Consider the following 21,303-nt stretch of genomic DNA (forward strand, 5'->3'; position numbering starts at 1 on the left):
GCCCAGCACTCGCGAGTTTGAAGTTCGTCACAGTCATTCAATCCCTGAATCCTACTCGGAATACCACAGACAAGGTTTAGACTTTCCGGATTCTCATGAATGCCGCCATCAATCTAGCTTATACCACGAAGGTTCTGATTAAGAGATCCAAGAGATATTCATTCAATCTAAGGTGGAACGGAAGTGGTTGTCAGGCACGCGTTCATAGGGGAATGATGATGATTGTCACGTTCATCACATTCATATTGAAGTGCGAATGAATATCTTAGAAGAGGAATAAGTTGAATTGAATAGAAAAATAGTAGTACTTTGCATTAATTCGTGAGGAACAGCAGAGCTCCACACCTTAATCTATGGAGTGCATAAACTCTACCGTTTGAAAATACATAAGTAATAATGGTCCAGGCATGGCCGAATGGCCAGCCCCCATGAAGGTCTAAACACTAAACGTCCCAAGATGTCTAATACAATAGTAAAAAGTCCTATTTATACTAAACTAGTTACTAGGGTTTACAGAAGTAAGTAATTGATGCATAAATCCACTTCCAGGGCCCACTTGGTGTGTGCTTGGGCTGAGCTTGAATGTTACACGTGCAGAAGCTCTTTCTGGAGTTGAACGCCAAGTTTTAACGTGTTTCTGGCGTTCAACTCTGGTTCGTGACGTGTTTCTGGCTTTTAACTCCAGACTACAGTGTAGAACTGGCGTTCAACGCCCTTTTGTGTCATCTAAACTCGGCCAAAGTATGGATTATTATATATTGCTGGAAAGCCCTGGATCTCTACATTCCAACACAATTGGAAGCGTGTCATTTTGAGTTCTGTAGCTCCAGAAAATCCACTTTGAGTGCAGGGAGGTCAGAATCCAACAGCATCAGCAGTCCTTCTTCTACCTCTGAATCTGATTTTTGCTCAAGTCCCTCAATTTCAGCCAGAAAATACCTAAAATCACAGAAAAACACACAAACTCATAGTAAAGTCCAGAAATGTGAATTTAACATAAAAACTAATAAAAACATCCCTAAAAGTAACTAGATCCTACTAAAAACATACTAAAAACAATGCCAAAAAGCGTATAAATTATCCGATCATCACAACACCAAACTTAAATTGTTGCTTGTCCCCAAGCAATTGAAAATCAAATAGGATAAAAAGAAGAGAATATACTATAAATTCTAAACTATCAATGAAACATAGCTCCGATCAGATGAGCGGGACTTGTAGCTTTTTGCCTCTTGAATAGTTTTGGTATCTCACTTTATCCATTGAGGTTCAGAATGATTGGCATCTATAGGAACTCAGAGTTCAGATACTGTTATTGATTCTCCTAGTTCAGTATGTTGATTCTTGAATACAGCTACTTTATGAGTCTTGGCCGTGGCCCTAAGCACTTTGTTTTCCAGTATTACCACCGGATACATAAATGCCAGACACATAATTGGGTGAACCTTTTCAGATTGTGACTCAGCTTTGCTAAAGTCCCCAATTAGAGGTGTCCAGGGTTCTTAAGCACACTCTTTTTTTGCTTTGGACCTTGACTTTAACCGCTCAGTCTCAAGTTTTCACTTGACACCTTCACGCCACAAGCACATGGTTAGGGACAGCCTGGTTTAGCCGCTTAGGCCAGGATTTTATTCATTTAGGCCCTCCTATCCACTGATGCTCAAAGCCTTGGGATCCTTTTATTTACCCTTGCCTTTTGGTTTTAAGGGTTATTGGCTTTTTGCTCTTGCCTTTTGGTTTTAAGAGCTTTTGGCTTTTTCTGCTTGCTTTTTCTTTTTCCCATTTTTTTTCGCTATTTTTTTTGCAAGCTTTGTATTCACTGCTTTTTCTTGCTTCAAGAATCATTTTTATGATTTTTCAAATTATCAAATAACATGTCTCCTTGTCATCATTCTTTCAAGAGCCAACATATTTAACATTCATGAACAACAACTTCAAAAGACATATGCACTGTTCAAGCATTCATTCAGAAAACAAGAAGCATTGTCACCACATCAAAATAATTAAACTAAGTTCAAGGATAAATTCGAAACTCATGTACTTCTTGTTCTTTTGAATTAAAACATTTTTATTTAAGAGAGGTGATGGATTCATAGGACATTCATAACTTTAAGACATAGTTACTAAATACTAATGATCATGTAATAAGACACAAACATGGATAAGCACTTAACATAAAAAAAACAAAAAACAGAGAATTTAAGAACAAGGAATGAGTCCACCTTAGTGATGGTGGCGTTTTCTTCTTGAGGAACCAATGATGTCCTTGAGCTCTTCTATGTCTCTTCCTTGTCTTTGTTGCTCCTCCCTCATTGCTTTTTGATCTTCTCTAATTTCATGAAGGATGATGGAGTGCTCTTGATGTTCCACCCTTAATTGTCCCATGTTGGAACTTAATTCTCCTAGGGAGGTGTTGATTTGCTCCCAAAAATTCTGTGGAGGAAAATGTATCCCTTGAGGTATCTCAGGGATCTCTTGATTTGCAGTCAAATATTCTACCACTGAGCTATAGACCCTTTACATGAATCTCTCCATCTCCTATGACTTGGGGGTGGAGGCTTTTGTCTTCCCTTTCCTTTTTCTAGAGGTTTCTCTGGCCTTAGGTGCCATCAATGGTTATGGAAAAACAAAAAGCTTATGCTTTTACCACACCAAACTTAGAATTTTGCTCGCCCTCGAGCAAGAGAAGAAAGAATAGATGAAGAAGAAGATGTGGAAAAAACTAGGATTATGAGGAGGGAAGGTGGGGATCCTGTGGGATCCACAGATCCTGAGATGATCCTGTGAGGTCTACAGATCCTGAGGTGTCAAGGATTTACATCCCTGCACCAATTAGGCATGTAAAATGCCTTTGCATGCAATTTTGGCGTTTAAATGCCGAACTGATGCTTGTTCTGGGCGTTCAGCGCCCAGATGCAGTATATTTCTGGCGTTGAACGCCAGCCAGATGTTTGTTTCTGGCGTTCAATGCCAGATCCATGCTCTGTTCTGGCGTTGAACGCCAGCCAGATGCTCCTTACTGGCGTTTAAACGCCAGTGAGTCCTTCCTCCAGGGTGTGATTTCTCTTCTGCTGTTTTTGATTTTTCTTCAATTTTTTCAGTTGTTTTTGTGACTCCACATGATCATGAACCTATGAAGACATATAACTAATAAAAAATATAATTAAATAAAAATTGGATTGCCTCCCAACAAGCGCTTCTTTAATGTCAATAGCTTGATAGTGGGCTCTCATGGAGCCTCATAGATGTTCAGAGCATTGTTGAGACTCCCCAACACCAAACTTAGGGTTTGGATATGGGAGTTCAACACCAAACTTAGAGTTTGGTTGTGGCCTCCCAACACCAAACTTAGAGTTTGACTGTGGGAGCTCTGGTTGACTCTATTTTGAGAGAAGCTTACTGTGCCTCTTTTCCATGTTTACAGAAGGATGTCCTTGAGTTTTAAACTCAAAGGAGTCCTCATTCAATTGAAGGACTAGTTCACCTCTGTTAACATCAATCACAGCTCTTGCTGTGGCTAGGAAGGGTCTTCCAAGGATGATTGATTCATTCTCATCCTTCCCAGTATTTAGGATTATGAAATCAGCAGGGATGTAAAGGCCTTCAACCTTTACTAACATGTCCTCTACTTGTCCATAAGCCTGTTTTCTGGAATTGTCTGCCATCTCTAATGAGATTTTAGCAGCTTGTACCTCAAAGATTTCCAATTTCTCCATTACAGAGAGTGGCATGAGGTTTATTCCTGACCCCAGGTCACATAGAGCCTTCTTCAAAGGTCATGGTGTGGTATGCGAAATTGTTACTCAGGTTGTGAATTGTTGTTCGAAATTGATTCCCTGGCGATGGCACCAAAAACGGATGCACAAAACCATGGTCTAAACATATCTTCACAACTTCGCATAACTAACCAGCAAGTGCACTGGGTCGTCCAAGTAATAAATCTTACGTGAGTAAGGGTCGATCCCACGGAGATTGTTGGTATGAAGCAAGCTATGGTCACCTTGTAAATCTCAGTCAGGCGGATATAAAACAGTTATGTAGTTTTCGAGATTTAGTAATAAAAGAAGGATAGAAATACTTATGTAAATCACTGGTGAGAATTTCAGATAAGCGTATGGAGATGCATTCGTTCCTCTGAACCTCCGCTTTCCTGCTGTCTTCATCCAATCAGTCTTACCCCTTTCTATGGCTGGCTTTATGTAAGGATGTCACCGGTGCCAATGGCTACTTTCAATCCTCTCAGGAAAATGGTCCAAATGCTCTGTCACAGCACGGCTAATCGTCTGGAGGCATCACCCTTGTCGTTGGTTGCATCCTATTCCTCTCTATGAAAATGGTCTGATGCGCTGTCACTGCATGGCTAATCATCTTGGAGGTTCTCGATCATACTGGAATAGGATTTACTATCCTTTTGCGTCTGTCACTACGCCCAGCACTCGCGAGTTTGGAGTTCGTCACAGTCATTCAATCCCAGAGTCCTACTCGGAATACCACGGACAAGGTTTAGACTTTCCGGACTCTCATGAATGCCGCCATCAATCTAGCTTATACCACGAAGATTCTGATTAAGAGATCTAAGAGATACTCATTCAATCTAATGTAGAACGGAAGTGGTTGTCAGGCACGCGTTCATAGGGAATGATGATGATTGTCACGTTCATCACATTCAGGTTGAAGTGCGAATGAATATCTTAGAAGCGAAATAAGATGAATTGAATAGAAAAATAGTAGTACTTTGCATTAATCTTTGAGGAACAGCAGAGCTCCACACCTTAATCTATGGAGTGTAGAAACTCTACCGTTAAAAATACATAAGTGAAAGGTTTAGGCATGGCCGAGAGGCCAGCCCCTCTGATCTAAGAACCAGGCGTCCAAAGATGTCTAATACAATAGTAAAAGGTCCTATTTATAATAAACTAGCTACTAGGGTTTACAGAAGTAAGTAATTGATGCATAAATCCACTTCCGGGGCCCACTTGGTGTGTGCTTGGGCTGAGCTTGAAGTCTACACATGGAGAGGTCATTCTTGGAGTTGAACGCCAGCTTTTGTGCCAGTTTGGGCGTTGAACTCCACTTTGCAACTTGTTTCTGGCGCTGGATGCTAGAATTAGGCAGAGAGCTGGCGTTGAGCGCCAGTTTGCGTCATCTAAACTTGGGCAAAGTATGAACTATTATATATTGCTGGAAATCCATGGATGTCTACTTTCTAATGCAATTAGAAGCGCGCCATTTTGAGTTCTGTAGCTCCCGAAAATCTATTTTAAGTGCAGGGAGGTCAGAATCCAACAGCATCAGCAGTCCTTCTTCAACCTCTGAATCTGATTTTTGCTCAAGTCCCTCAATTTCAGCCAGAAAATACCTAAAATCACAGAAAAACACACAAACTCATAGTAAAGTCCAGAAATGTGAATTTAACATAAAAACTAATGAAAACATCCCTAGAAGTAGCCAGATTCCACTAAAAACATACTAAAAACAATGCCAAAAAGCCTATAAATTATCCGCTCATCACAACACCAAACTTAAATTGTTGCTTGTCCCCAAGCAACTGAAAATCAAGTAGGATAAAAAGAAGAGAATATACTATAAATTCCAAACTATCAATGAAACATAGCTCCAATCAGATGAGCGGGACTTGTAGCTTTTTGCCTCTTGAATAGTTTTGGCATCTCACTTTATCCATTGAGGTTCAGAATGATTGGCACCTATAGGAACTCAGAGTTCAGATAGTGTTATTGATTCTCCTAGTTCAGTATGATGATTCTTGAACACAGCTATTTTATGAGTCTTGGCCATGGCCCTAAGCACTTTGTTTTCCAGTATTACCACCGGATACATAAATGCCACAGACACATAATTGGGTGAACCTTTTCAGATTGTGACTCAGCTTTGCTAAAGTCCCCAATTAGAGGTGTCCAGGGTTCTTAAGCACACTCTTCTTTTGCTTTGGACCTTGACTTTAACCGCTCAGTCTCAAGTTTTCACTTGACACCTACACGCCACAAGCACATGGTTAGGGACAGCTTGGTTTAGCCGCTTAGGCCAGGATTTTATTCCTTTAGGCCCTCCTATCCACTGATGTTCAAAGCCTTGGGATCTTTTTTATTACCCTTGCCTTTTGGTTTTAAGGGTCATTAGCTTTTTGCTCTTGCCTTTTGGTTTTAAGAGCTTTTGGCTTTTTCTGCTTGCTTTTTCTTTTTTTTCTTTTTTTTTCGCTAATTTTTTTTTCTCTTTTTTTTTCTGCAAACTTTGTTCTTTGCTGCTTTTTCTTGCTTCAAGAATCATTTTTATGATTTTTCAGATTATCAAATAACATGTCTCCTTGTCATCATTCTTTCAAGAGCCAACATATTTAACATTCTTAAACAACAACTTCAAAAGACATATGCACTGTTCAAGCATTCATTCAGAAAACAAGAAGCATTGTCACCACATCAATATAATTAAACTAAGTTCACGGATAAATTCGAAACTCATGTACTTCTTGTTCTTTTGAATTAAAACATTTTTCATTTAAGAGAGGTGATGGATTCATAGGACATTCATAACTTTAAGACATAGTTACTAACTACTAATGATCATGTAATGAAGACACAAACACAGATAAGCACTTAACATAGAAAACGAAAAACAGAGAATGTAAGAACAAGGAATAAGTCCACCTTAGTGATGGTGGCGTTTTCTTCTTGAGGAACCAATGATGTCCTTGAGCTCTTCTATGTCTCTTCCTTGTCTTTGTTGCTCCTCCCTCATTGCTTTTTGATCTTCTCTTATTTCATGAAGGATGATGGAGTGTTCTTGATGTTCCACCCTTAATTGTCCCATGTTGGAACTTAATTTTCCTAGGGAGGTGTTGATTTGCTCCCAAAAATTCTGTGGAGGCAAGTGCATCCCTTGATGTATCTCAGGGATTTCTTGATGATGAGCTTCTTCATGTGCCTGTTGAGATTCATGAATGTGCTCTCTTGTTTGCTCCATCATTTTCTTAGTGATGGGCTTGTGAGATGAATCTTTCCATCTCCCATGGCTCAGAGGTGGAAGCATTTGTCTTCCCTTTCCTCTTTCTTGAGGTTTCTCTGGCCTTAGGTACCATTAATGGTAATGGAAAAACAAAAAGCTTATGCTTTTACCACACCAAACTTAGAATATTGCTCGCCCTCAAGCAAGAGAAGAAAGAATAGATGAAGAAGAAGAAGATATGGAGGAGATAGAGGGATGTGTGTATGGATGTGAGTGGTGAATGGAAAACAGAAGGGAAGACCATGAATGGAGAGAGAGAGGGTGAGGTGGGTGGGGATCCTGTGAGATTCACAGATCCTGAGATGATCCTGTGGGGTCCACAGATCCTGAGGTGTTCAAGGAATTACAACCTTGCACCAAATTAGGCATGTAAAATGCCCTTGCACACAACTCTGGGCGTTCAGCGCTAGGTTGGTGCCCATTTTGGGCGTTCAATGCCCATTTGTTGCCCATTTCTGGCGTTGAACGCCAGAACCATGCTTGTTCTGGGCGTTCAGTGCTAGCTCTTCTCCAGGGTGCAATTCTGGCGTTCAGCGCCCAGATACTGCCCATTTTGGGCGTTTAGCGCCAGAACCATGCTCTGTTCTGGCGTTGAACGCCAGACAGATGCTTCCTCCAGGGTGTTATTTTTCTTCCGCTGTTTTTGATTCTGTTTCTAAATTTTTCGTTTATTTTGTGACTCCACATGATCATGAACCTAAGAAAACATGAAAAACAAAAACAAAATTAGATAAATAAACATTGGGTTGCCTCCCAACAAGCACTTCTTTAATGTCAATAGCTTGACAGTGGGCTCTCATGGAGCCTCACAGATGTGCAGAGCTTTGTTGAGACCTCCCAACACCAAACTTAGAGTTTGGATATGGGGGTTTGACACCAAACTTAGAGTTTGGTTGTGGCCTCCCAACACCAAACTTAGAGTTTGACTGTGGGGGCTTTGGTTGACTCTGCTTTGAGAGAAGTTTTTTCTGCTTCCTCTCCATGGATGCAGAGAGAGATCCTTGAGTTGTAAACACAAGGTTGTCCTTATTTAATTGAAGGATCAATTCTCCTCTGTCCACATCAATCACAGCTCTTGCTGTGGCTAGGAAAGGTCTTCCTAGGATGATGGATTCATCCTCTTCCTTTCCAGTATCCAGGACTATGAAATCAGCAGGGATGTAAAGGCCTTCAACCTTTACTAACACGTCCTCTACTTGTCAATAAGCCTGTTTTCTTGAATTGTCTGTCATCTCTAATGAGATTTTAGCAGCTTGCACCCCATAGATTCCCAATTTCTCTATTACAGAGAGGGGCATGAGGTTTATTCCTGAACCAAGGTCACACAGAGCCTTAAAGATCATGGTGCCTATGGTACAAGGTATTATGAACTTTCCAGGATCCTGTCTCTTCTGAGGCAATGTCAGTTGATCCAGATCACTTAGTTCATTGGTGAACAAGGGAGGTTCATCTTTCCAAGTTTCAATACCAAATAATTTGGCATTCAGCTTCATGATTGCACCAAGGAACTTGGCAGCTTGCTCTTCAATAACATCCTCATTCTCTTCAGAAGAGGAGTACTCATCAGAGCTCATGAATGGCATAAGGAGGTTCAATGGAATCTCTATGGTCTCTAGATGAATCTCAGATTCCTTAGGTTCCTCAGAGGGAAGCTCCTTATTGATCACTGGACGTCCCAGGAGGTCTTCCTCCTTGGGATTTACATCCTTCTCCTCTCTTGTGGGTTCGGCCATGGTAATTAATTCAATGGCCTTCCACTCTCCTTTTGGATTCTCTTCTGTATTGCTTGGGAGAGTACTAGGAGGAATTTCAGTGATCCTTTTACTCACCTGGACCACTTGTGCTTCCAAATTTCTAATGGAGGACCTTGTTTCATTCATGAAACTCACAGTGGCCTTAGATAGATCAGAGACTAAATTTGCTAAGCTAGATGGATTCTGCTCAGAATTCTCTGTCTGTTGCTGAGTGGATGATGGAAAAAGCTTGCTATTGCTAAACCTATTTCTTCCACCATTATTAAAGCCTTGTTGAGGCCTTTGATCCTTCCATGAGAGATTTGGATGATTTCTCCATGATGGATTATAGGTGTTTCCATATGGTTCACCCATGTAATTTACCTCTGCTATTGCAGGGTTCTCAGGATCATAAGCTTCTTCCTCAGAAGATGCCTCTTGAGTACTGTTGGATGCAGCTTGCATTCCATTCAGACTCTGAGAAATCATATTGACTTGCTGAGTCAATATTTTATTCTGAGCCAATATGGCATTCAGAGTATCAATTTCAAGAACTCCTTTCTTCATAGGCGTCCCATTACTCACAGGATTCCTCTCAGAAGTGTACATAAACTGGTTATTAGCAACCATGTCAATGAGTTCTTAAGCTTCTGCAGGCATTTTCTTTATGTGAATGGATCCACCTGTAGAAGTATCCAATGACATCTTTGATAGCTCAGATAAACCATCATAGAATATATCCAGGATGGTCCATTCTGAAAGCATGTCAGAATGACACTTTTTGGTCAACTGCTTGTATCTTTCCCAAGCTTCATAGAGGGATTCACCTTCTTTCTGTCTGAAGGTTTGAATATCAGCTCTAAGCTTGCTCAGCTTTTGAGGAGGAAAGAACTTGGCTAAGAAAGCCGTGACCAGCTTATCCCAAGAGTTCAGGCTGTCTTTGGGTTGAGAGTCCAACCATATTCTAGCTCTGTCTCTTACAGCAAAAGGGAGAAGCATGAGCCTGTAGACTTCAGGATCTACTCCATTAGTATTAACAGTATCACAGATATGCAAGAATTCAGTTAAGAACTGAAAAGGATCTTCAGATGGAAGTCCATGAAACTTGCAGTTCTGCTGCATTAGAGAAACTAGCTGAGGTTTCAGCTCAAAATTGTTTGCTCCAATGGTAGGAATGGAGATGCTTCTTCCATGTAAATTGGAATTAGGTGCAGTAAAGTCACCAAGCATTCTCCTTGCATTATTGTTGTTGGGTTTGGCTGCCATCTCCTTTACTTGTTCAAAATTTTTAATAAGGTTGTCTCTGGATTGTTGTAATTTAGCTTCTCTTAGTTTTCTCTTCAGAGTCCTTTCAGGTTTTGGATCAGCTTCAACAAGAATGCCTTTTTCTTTGTCCCTGCTCATATGACAAAGAAGAGGACACAGAAAAAATAATAATAATAATAGGGATCCTTTATACCACAGTATAGAAGTCCCTGTGTGAGTGGAAGAAAGGAAGGGGACAAAGAATGTAATGTAAGGAAAGAAACACAAGGGTGAGGAGAGCAGAGATGTGAGGTGAGGAGATGTTAGTAGATGAATAAATAAATAGAATAAGATGAGAGAGGGAAAATTTCGAAAATAATTTTTGAAAAAGAGTTAGTAATTTTCGAAAATAGTTTTTTGAAAAAGGTTAGTAGTTTTTCGAAAATTCAGATCAAAAATTAAAATAATTAGTTAATTAAAAAGAAATTTTGAAAAAGAGGGAAGATATTTTCGAAAATTAGAGAGAGAGAGTTAGTTAGGTAGTTTTGAAAAAGATGAGAAACAAACAAAAAGTTAGTTAGTTAGTTGAAACAAATTTGAAAATCAATTTTGAAAAGATAAGAAGATAAGAAGTTGGGAAAGATATTTTAAAATCAAATTTTTGAAAAAGATATGATTTTAAAAAAGATAAGATAGAAAGATATTTTTGAAAAGATATGATTGAAATTAGTTTTGAAAAAGATTTGATTTTTAAAATCACAAGATATTATTCTAGAACTCAAAGTTTGAATCTTTCTTAACAATTAAGTAACAAACTTGAAATTTTTGAATCAAAACATTAATTGATGATGTTATTTTCGAAAATTAGGAGATAAAGATAAGAAAAAGATTTTTGAAAAATATTTTTAAAATTTTCGAAAATAACTAAGAAAAATGAAAAAGATTTGATTTTTGAAAAAGATTTTGAAAAAGATAAGATTTTTTTAAATTGAAATTTTGATTTGACTCATAAAAACAACTAGATTTTAAAAATTTTTGAAAAAGTCAAATCTAATTTTCGAAATTTTAAGAGAGAAAAAGGGAAAGATATATTTTTTTATTTTTGAATTTTTATGATGAGAGAGAAAAACAAGAAAAATGATGCAATGCATGAAAGGTATGGATCAAAACAATGAATGCATGCAAGAATGCTATGAATGTCAAGATGAACATCAAGAACACATTTTTGAAAAATTTTTAATGCAAAGAAAACATGCAAGACACCAAACTTAGAATTCTTTAATGCTTAGACACTAAGAATTCAAGAATGCATATGAAAAACAAGAAAAGACACAAAACATGCAAATGCAAAGATCAACAAGAAGACTTACCAAGAACAACTTGAAGATCATGACGAACACTATGAATGCATGAAAATTTTTGAAAAATGCAAGATGAGTATGCAATTGACACCAAACTTATAACATGACTCAAGACTCAAACAAGAAACACAAAAATATTTTTTATTTTTATGATTTTATAATTTTTTTTGTATTTTCTTTTAATTTTTTTTTTCGAAAATCATTTTGAAAAAGAAAAATAAGGATTCCATAATATGAATTCTAGGAATCTTATGCTCTTTAGTCTAAAGCTCCAATCAAAGGGTTAGGCATGGCTTAATAGCCAGCCAAGCTCTAGCATGTAAATTACATCCATTGAGGTGATTAGTTGAAGACCAGTCCCAAAGCAGTTTGGGTATGGCTTTACAGCCAGATAGGATTCAACATGTTTCATGAAACACTAGAATTCATTCTTAAAAATTCTGAAGAAAAATATATTTTTGAAAACATTTTTTTTTTCGAAAACAGATGAGAAATTTTTGAAAGATTTTTGAAGAATTTTTTAAAATAAAACAAAAAGAAAATTACCTAATCTGAGCAACAAGATGAACCGTCAGTTGTCCAAACTCGAACAATCCCCGGCAACGGCGCCAAAAACTTGGTATGCGAAATTGTTACTCAGGTTGTGAATTGTTGTTCGAAATTGATTCCCTGGCGATGGCACCAAAAACGGATGCATAAAACCATGGTCTAAACATATCTTCACAACTTCGCATAACTAACCAGCAAGTGCACTAGGTCGTCCAAGTAATAAACCTTACGTGAGTAAGAGTCGATCCCACGGAGATTGTTGGTATGAAGCAAGCTATGGTCACCTTGTAAATCTCAGTCAGGCGGATATAAAACAGTTATGTAGTTTTCGAGATTTAGTAATAAAAGAAGGATAGAAATACTTATGTAAATCACTGGTGAGAATTTCAGATAAGCGTATGGAGATGCATTCGTTCCTCTGAACCTCCACTTTTCTGCTGTCTTCATCCAATCAGTCTTACTCCTTTCTATGGCTGGCTTTATGTAAGGATGTCACCGGTGCTAATGGCTACTTTCAATCCTCTCGAGAAAATGGTCCAAATGCTCTGTCACAGCACGGCTAATCGTCTGGAGGCATCACCCTTGTCGTTGGTTGCATCCTATTCCTCTCTGTGAAAATGGTCCGATGTGCTGTCACTACATGGCTAATCATCTTGGAGGTTCTCGATCATACTAGAATAGGATTTACTATCCTTTTGCGTCTGTCACTATGCCCAGTACTCGCGAGTTTGGAGTTCGTCACAGTCATTCAATCCCAGAGTCCTACTCAGAATACCACGGACAAGGTTTAGACTTTCCGGACTCTCATGAATGCCGCCATCAATCTAGCTTATACCACGAAGATTCTGATTAAGAGATCTAAGAGATACTCATTCAATCTAATGTAGAACGGAAGTGGTTGTCAGGCACGCGTTCATAGGGAATGATGATGATTGTCACGTTCATCACATTCAGGTTGAAGTGCGAATGAATATCTTAGAAGCGAAATAAGATGAATTGAATAGAAAAACAGTAGTACTTTGCATTAATCTTTGAGGAACAGCAGAGCTCCACACCTTAATCTATGGAGTGTAGAAACTCTACCGTTAAAAATACATAAGTGAAAGGTTTAGGCATGGCCGAGAGGCCAGCCCCTCTGATCTAAGAACTAGGCATCCAAAGATGTCTAATACAATAGTAAAAGGTCCTATTTATAATAAACTAGCTACTAGGGTTTACAGAAGTAAGTAATTGATGCATAAATCCACTTCCGGGGCCCACTTGGTGTGTGCTTGGGCTGAGCTTGAAGTCTACACGTGGAGAGGTCATTCTTGGAGTTGAACGCCAGCTTTTGTGCCAGTTTGGGCGTTGAACTCCACTTTGCAACTTGTTTCTGGCGCTGGATGCCAGAATTGGGCAGAGAGCTAGCGTTGAACGCCAGTTTGCGTCATCTAAACTTGGGCAAAGTATGGACTATTATATATTTCTGGAAAGCCCTGGATGTCTACTTTCCAAAGCAATTGGAAGCGCGTCATTTTGAGTTCTGTAGCTCCAGAAAATCCATTTTGAGTGCAGGGAGGTCAGAATCCAACAGCATCAGCAGTCCTTCTTCAACCTCTGAATCTGATTTTTGCTCAAGTCCCTCAATTTCAGCCAGAAAATACCTGAAATCACAGAAAAACACACAAACTCATAGTAAAGTCCAGAAATATGAATTTAACATAAAAATTAATGAAAACATCCCTAGAAGTAGCCAGATTCTACTAAAAACATACTAAAAATAATGCCAAAAAGCGTATAAATTATCCGCTCATCATGGTGCCTATGGTACAAGGTATTAGGAACTTTCCAGGATCCTGTTTCTTCTGAGGCAATCTCAGTTGATCCAATGCATTTAGTTCATTGGTGAACAGGGGAGGTTCATCTCCCCAATTCTCTTTAACAAATAAGTTGGCATTCAGCTTCATGATTGCACCAAGGAACTTGGCAACATGCTCTTCAGTAACATCCTCATTCTCTTCTGAAGAGGAATACTCATCAGAGCTCCGAAAGGGCGTAAGGAGGTTTAATGGAATCTCTATGGTCTCTAGATGAGCCTCAGATTCCTTTGGTTCCTCAGAGGGAAACTCCTTGTTGATCACAGGATGTCCCAGGAGGTCTTCCTCCTTGGGATTCATGTCCTCCCCTTCCTCTTTGGATTCGGCCATGATGGTTACATCAATGTCCTTGCACTCTCCTTTTGAATTTTCTTCTATATTGCTTGGGAGAGCACTAGGAGTGGTTTCAGTGATCTTCTTATTCAGCTGGCCCACTTGTGCCGCCAAATTTCTAATGGAGGACCTTGTTTCATTCATGAAACTCAGAGTGGCCTTAGATAGATCAGAGACTAAGTTTGCTAAACTAGATAGATTCTGTTCAGAATTCTCTGTCTGTTGCTGAGTGGATGATGGAAAAGGCTTGCTATTGCTAAACCTATTTCTTCCACCATTATTAAAGCTTTATTGAGGCTTTTGTTGATCCTTCCATGAGAGATTTGGATGATTTCTCCATGAGGGGTTATAGGTGTTTCCATATGGTTCACCCATGTAATTCACCTCTGCTATTGCAGGGTTCTCAGGATCATAAGCTTCTTCTTCAGAAGATGCCTCTTGAGTGCTGTTGGATGCAGCTTGCATTCCATTCAGACTCTGAGAAATCATATTGACTTGCTGAGTCAATATCTTATTCTGGGCCAATATGGCATTCAGAGTATCAATTTCAAGAACTCCCTTCTTCTGATGCGTCCCATTACTCACAGGATTCCTCTCAGAAGTGTACATGAACTGGTTATTAGCAACCATGTCAATGAGTTCTTGAGCTTCTGCAGGCGTTTTCTTTAGGTGAATGGATCCACCTGCAGAAGTATCCAATGACATTTTAGCTAATTCAGACAGACCATCATAGAATATATCCAGGATGGTCCATTTTGAAAGCATGTCAGAAGGACACTTTTTGGTCAGTTCCTTGTATCTCTCCCAAGCTTCATAGAGGGATTCACCTTCTTTCTGTCTGAAGGTTTGAACATCCACTCTAAGCTTACTCAGCTTTTGAGGAAGAAAGAACTTGGCTGAGAAAGCCTTGACCAGCTTATCCCAAGAGTTCAGGCTATCTTTAGGTTGAAAGTCCAACCATGTTCTAGCTCTGTCTCTTACAGCAAACGGGAAAAGCATGAGCCTGTAGACTTCAGAATCTACTCCATTAGTCTTAACAGTATCACAGATCTGCAAGAATTCAGTTAAGAACTGAAAAGGATCTTCAGATGGAAGTCCATGAAACTTGCAGTTTTGCTGCATCAGAGAAACTAATTGAGGTTTCAACTCAAAATTGTTTGCTCCAATGGTAGGGATGGAGATGCTTCTTCCATGTAAATTGGAATTAGGTGCAGTAAAGTCACCAAGCATCCTCCTTGCATTATTATTATTTTCGGCTGCCATCTCCTCTTCCTGTTCTTAAATTTCTATAAGGTTATCTCTGGATTGTTGTATTTTAGCTTCTCTTAGTTTTCTCTTCAGAGTCTTTTCAGGTTCAGGGTCTGCTTCAACAAGAATATTTTTGTCCTTGCTCCTGCTCATATGAAAAAGAAGGAACAGAAAAATAATAATAATAGAGATCCTTTTTACCCAGGTATAGAGGTTCCCCTGTGTAAGTAGAAGAAGAAAAGAATGTAATGTAAAGAAGGGAAGAAGAGAAAATTCGAACACAGATGGAAGAGGGGGTTCGAATTTGGGTGAGATAAAGTGTTAATAGATGAATAAATAAATAAAAGGAGATAAGAGGGAAGGAGGATTTTCGAAAATAAAATTTTGAAAAGAGGTTAGTGATTTTTGAAAATTAGGAATGAAATCAAATTAAAATTAAAGATTGAAACAATTAGTTAATTAAAAAGAATTTTTGAAAAAGAGGGAAGAGATTTTCGAAAATTAGAGGGAGAGAGTTAGTTAGGTAGTTTTGAAAAAGATAAGAAACAAACAAAAAGTTAATTAGTTAGTTGAAACAAATTTGAAAATCAATTTTGAAAAGATAAGAAGATAAGAAGTTAGAAAATATATTTTAAAATCAAATTTTTGAAAAAAGATATGTTTTAAAAAGATATGATTAAAAGGATATGATTTTGAAAAAGATAAGATAAAAAGATCTTTTTGAAAAGATATGATTGAAATTAGTTTTGAAAAAGATTTGATTTTTAAAATCACAATTAATGACTTGATTCACAAGAAATCACAAGATATGATTCTAGAACTTAAAGTTTGAATCTTTCTTAACAAGTAAGTAACAAACTTGAAATTTTTGAATCAAAACATTAATTGTTGAGGATATTTTTGAAAATTATGAGATAAAACTAAGAAAAAAATTTTTGAAAAATATTTTTAAAATTTTCGAAAATAAATAAGAAAAATGAAAAAGATTTGATTTTTGAAAAAGATTTTGAAAAAGATAAGATTTTTAAATTGAAAATTTGATTTGACTCATAAGAAACAACTAAATTTTAAAAAGTTTTTGAAAAAGTCAATCCAAATTTTCGAAATTTATGAGTGAAAAAGGGAAAGATATTTTTTTTATTTTTGAATTTTAATGATGAGAGAGAAAAACATAAAAAAATGACTCACAACATGAAAATTATGAATCAAAACACATGATGCATGCAAGAACACTATGAATGTCAAGATGAACACCAAGAACACTTTGAAGATCATGATGAACATCAAGAACATATTTTTGAAAAATTTTTTATGCAAAGAAAACATGCAAGACACCAAACTTAGAAATTTTTCATGTATAGACACTATGAATGCAAGAATGCATATGAAAAACAAGAAAAGACACAAAACAAGAAAATATGAAGATCAAACAAGAAGACTGACCAAGAACAACTTGAAGATCATGAAGAACACTATGAATGCATGAATTTTCGAAAAATGCAAAGAATTTTTAGAAAAAATGCAATTGACACAAAACTTGAAATTGACTCAAGACTCAAACAAGAAACACAAAATATTTTTGATTTTTATGATTTTATGAATTTTTTTTTTGGATTTTTCGAAAATTAATGTGAAAAAGAAAAATAAGGATTCCAAAATTTTTAATATGAATTCCAGGAATCTTTCAATGTTAGCCCAAAGCTCCAATCAAAGGGTTGGACATGGCTTAATAGCCAGCCAAGCTTCAGCAGTACAAGCAATTCCCTAACATGTGGAGGCCTCAGTCCAAAAGAATTTAGACATGCCTCTATAGCCAGCCAGGCTTCAACATGCTTCATGAAACTCTAGAATTCATTCTTAAAATTTCTGAAGAATATATTTTTGAAAAGATTATAAATTTTTTTTTCGAAAATAAAGGAAAAATTTTTGGAATTTTTTTTTGAAAATAAAATAAGAAGAAAATTACCCAATTTGAGCAACACGATGAACCGTCAGTTGTCCAAACTCGAACAGTCCCCGGCAACGGCGCCAAAAACTTGGTATGCGAAATTGTTACTCTGAGGTTGTAAAATTTGTTGTTCATTCTCTACCTGGTAATGGCGCCAACAAACTGGTGCACAATACCATGGTCCAAACATAACTTCACAACTTCACACAACTAACCAACAAGTGCACTGGGTCGTCCAAGTAATAAAACCTTACGTGAGTAAGGGTCGATCCCACGGAGATTGTCGGCTTGAAGCAAGCTATGGTCACCTTGTAAATCTCAGTCAGGCGGATATCAAATGGTTATGGAGTTTTCAAAAATTAATAATAAATAAATAGAAAATAAAGATAGAAATACTTATCTATATCATTGGTGAGAATTTCAGATAAGCGTATAGAGATGCTTGCGTTCCTCTGAATCCCTGCTTTTCCACTGTCTTCATCCAATCAGTCTTACTCCTTTCCATGGCAAACTTTATGTAAGGGCATCACCGTTGTCAATGGCTACATCCCATCCTCTCTGTGAAAATGGTCCGATGCGCTGTCACTGCATGGCTAATCATCTGGAGGTTCTCGATCATACTGGAATAGGATTTACTATCCTTTTGCGTCTGTCACTATGCCTAGCACTCGCGAGTTTGAAGTTCGTCACAGTCATTCAATCCCTGAATCCTACTCGGAATACCACAGACAAGGTTTAGACTTTCCGGATTCTCATGAATGCCGCCATCAATCTAGCTTATACCACGAAGGTTCTGATTAAGAGATCCAAGAGATATTCATTCAATCTAAGGTGGAACGGAAGTGGTTGTCAGGCACGCGTTCGTAAGGGAATGATGATGATTGTCACGTTCATCACATTCATATTGAAGTGCGAATGAATATCTTAGAAGAGGAATAAGTTGAATTGAATAGAAAAACAGTAGTACTTTGCATTAATTCGTGAGGAACAGCAGAGCTCCACACCTTAATCTATGGAGTGCAGAAACTCTACCGTTTGAAAATACATAAGTAATAATGGTCCAGGCATGGCCGAATGGCCAGCCCCCATGAAGGTCTAAGAACTAAACGTCCCAAGATGTCTAATACAATAGTAAAAAGTCCTATTTATACTAAACTAGTTACTAGGGTTTACAGAAGTAAGTAATTGATGTATAAATCCACTTCCGTGGCCCACTTGGTGTGTGCTTGGGCTGAGCTTGAATGTTACACGTGCAGAGGCTCTTTCTGGAGTTGAACGCCAGGTTGTAACGTGTTTCTGGCGTTCAACTCTGGTTCGTGACGTGTTTCTGGCGTTTAACTCCAGACTGCAGCATAGAACTGGCGTTCAACGCCCTTTTGCATCGTCTAAACTCGGCCAAAGTATGGGTTATTATATATTGCTGGAAAGCCCTGGATGTTTATATTCCAACGCAATTGGAAGCGTGCCATTTTGAGTTCTGTAGCTCCAGAAAATCCACTTTGAGTGCAGGGAGGTCAGAATCCAACAACATCAGCAGTCCTTCTTCTACCTCTGAATCTGATTTTTGCTCAAGTCCCTCAATTTCAGCCAGAAAATACCTGAAATCACAGAAAAATACACAAACTCATAGTAAAGTCCAGAAATGTGAATTTAACATAAAAACTAATAAAAACATCCCTAAAAGTAACTAGATCCTACTAAAAACATACTAAAAACAATGCGAAAAAGCGTATAAATTATCCGCTCATCATATTGCAAACTCATGCATTAAGTTTTAAATTTTGTCCCATGTGCATTGATTCTTTTTATTTTGCAATTGGGAAAATTTGTTATCCCCTTTTATTTAAATACTGAAAACTTTTTTTTTCAATGCACATGGTAATTCAATTGTTTTGCTTTCACATGAGCATGCTTCCCAAATCTGTTTTTGAAACAACTTATTCTTTTTTTTTTTAATTTCTACCTTGTTTCTATCATCCATGTTCCCATAAAGTTTCTCATACTTAAACAATACACAATTTCTATCTTAAGCTAACCAAGGATTCAACTTGGAATTTTTATTTTATTTTTCTGCTTAAGGCTAGTAATGTGGTTATAGAACAAGAGGGGATTTAAAAGCTCAAGGGGGCTAACAAGGGTGATGTAAAAGGTAGGCTAATTTGGGATAAGTGAGAAAAAATTCAAATAATGGCCTCAATCATCTCTTAGTATGTATCTATATCCTATAATTGGACATATAGATTAAAACAAAGTAAAGAACATCAGAATGAAAAAGAAGGGTAAGACACACAGGAATAAAATTTATGGTTTGAATGTAACCATACAATTAAGCTCAAAACTCACAGGCTGTATGTTCTCCAGCTCAAACAGCATATATCAGTTATATATGTCATGCAAGTAAAAATTCAGAGTTCCCATTATTCTCAATGTAAATCATAGGGTGGCCCTTAAAATCTTAGTATTGTTCCTTGATGAAATGTTGTTAACTAACTAACATATAATGCTATATATACAAGGTGTGTGGATTGTTTTAATATACTAAAGTCTCTAGTTTACTTCCTTTTTATTTTCAATTTAAACCAAACTATCATATGCTAAAAGGGTAAACTATACTAATGAATCCACATATTCTATAACTAATAAGTTTAGAATTGCAAACTAAACTAAATGGCTAAAATATGAACTAAAGTGCAAAATGCAAAAATAAAATAAAAATATAACAAAAAACAATGTATAAGTACTGAAAAATAAAAATAAAGATAAAAAATACAGAAAAATAACAAAATAAGATAAAAAGAGTCTATAGTGGTTCACCAAAAAATACGCCAAGGATGGCGACCTCTCCGCACTTAAAATAAAGCATCGTCCCCGATGCTCACTCAAGCTGGGTGTGAAGGAGTGTCATCACTGGAAGGATGGGCTGCTGGAGTCTCTGAGGTGGCCTGAGGATCTGCAGACTAGATGAGGGTAGGAGGATCTGTCTGCTGCAGTAAAGGCTCTGACTGTATAGGAATCTCTGGATCGGTGGCCTGTATCTGGTGCGGCTCCACATGCTGTGACGCAGCCTGCTCCAGTCCTGCCTGCTCAGCCTGGGCATGTGTCTCGTCCTCATGATCGCTCGCCTCCGCCTCAAATGTATCAGAAGGGGTGTTAGGCTCGGAGTGGATGTCGCCGCCGGATCGGATCATCAACTTGAGGTGCTCATAGTGTCGCTTATTGCGACGCTCCATACGATCCAAGCGGGTGAAGAGTCGATGTACCAAATGATAAATAGGCTCAGGAGCAGGTGGAGGTGCAGTGGGTGGGGCTGGTGCAGCAGTAGATGAAGAAGGGGCAGCCGAAGATGTAGCTGCCTCACCAGAAGTGGTAAGGAATGGAGGTCTGTGGCCTAAAGCCAGAAACTTCCTGCTGTGAGGAATGATCTTCTTGCAGTCTGCAGCAGGTGGCTTCTCATCAGCAAGCTCCCAAGGCACGTCAGCTCGACAGCCTAGCTGGGTGACCAAATAAGGGAAGCGGAGAGTGCCTCTGACATGGACCCTGGCCATATAGTGCCGGATGAATCGTGGCAGATACAGGTCCTTACCCTCCAGTACACTCCAGAGAAGGGTGATCATAGTAGCAGGCAGCTCCGTCTCATGAGTGCTCGGCATAACAAAGTTGCTCAGGATCTGGTGCCAAAGCTGAGCCTCATCATTCAGATACATCAGCTTGATTCCCTTAGGCATTGTAGTGTTCTTTCCCATGACCCATGGGACAGTAGGATCAAGGGCTATCCTCTGCTTGACAGTATCCCAGTCAAATCGCATAAACCTTATATCCTCTTCAGCCTTTTGGTAACCGTCAGGCTGATCTGACTTAGGCTGAAGGCGGAGGATAGCCTCAATAACTTCCTCAGTGACCAGTATTTGTTTCCCTCTGAGGTGCACTGCATCCAGGGAAGTCTTGAAATAGTTGCAATAAAACTCTCTAACCCAGGAAGCCATGACCTCTGTCAGGTTTCTCTCCAAGAA

At 38.3% G+C, this 21,303-nt stretch overlaps 2 non-coding genes across 2 annotated transcripts; both read left to right on the plus strand.

The window, feature by feature from the left end:
• The first annotated feature begins 9,516 nt into the window (after positions 1–9,516).
• Positions 9,517–9,620, plus strand: LOC148578198 (small nucleolar RNA R71). Its single transcript, XR_015904718.1, has one exon. It is a non-coding gene; the product is annotated as a small nucleolar RNA R71 (small nucleolar RNA).
• A 5,236-nt stretch (positions 9,621–14,856) lies between these two features.
• LOC148578199 (small nucleolar RNA R71) lies at positions 14,857–14,964 on the plus strand. Its single transcript, XR_015904438.1, has one exon. It is a non-coding gene; the product is annotated as a small nucleolar RNA R71 (small nucleolar RNA).
• The last annotated feature ends 6,339 nt before the right edge of the window (positions 14,965–21,303 follow it).

This window comes from Arachis ipaensis, chromosome B1 (assembly GCF_059453495.1).
Source record: "Arachis ipaensis isolate K30076 ecotype BB chromosome B1, ASM5945349v1, whole genome shotgun sequence".
NCBI classification, from domain to species: Eukaryota; Viridiplantae; Streptophyta; class Magnoliopsida; order Fabales; family Fabaceae; genus Arachis; species Arachis ipaensis.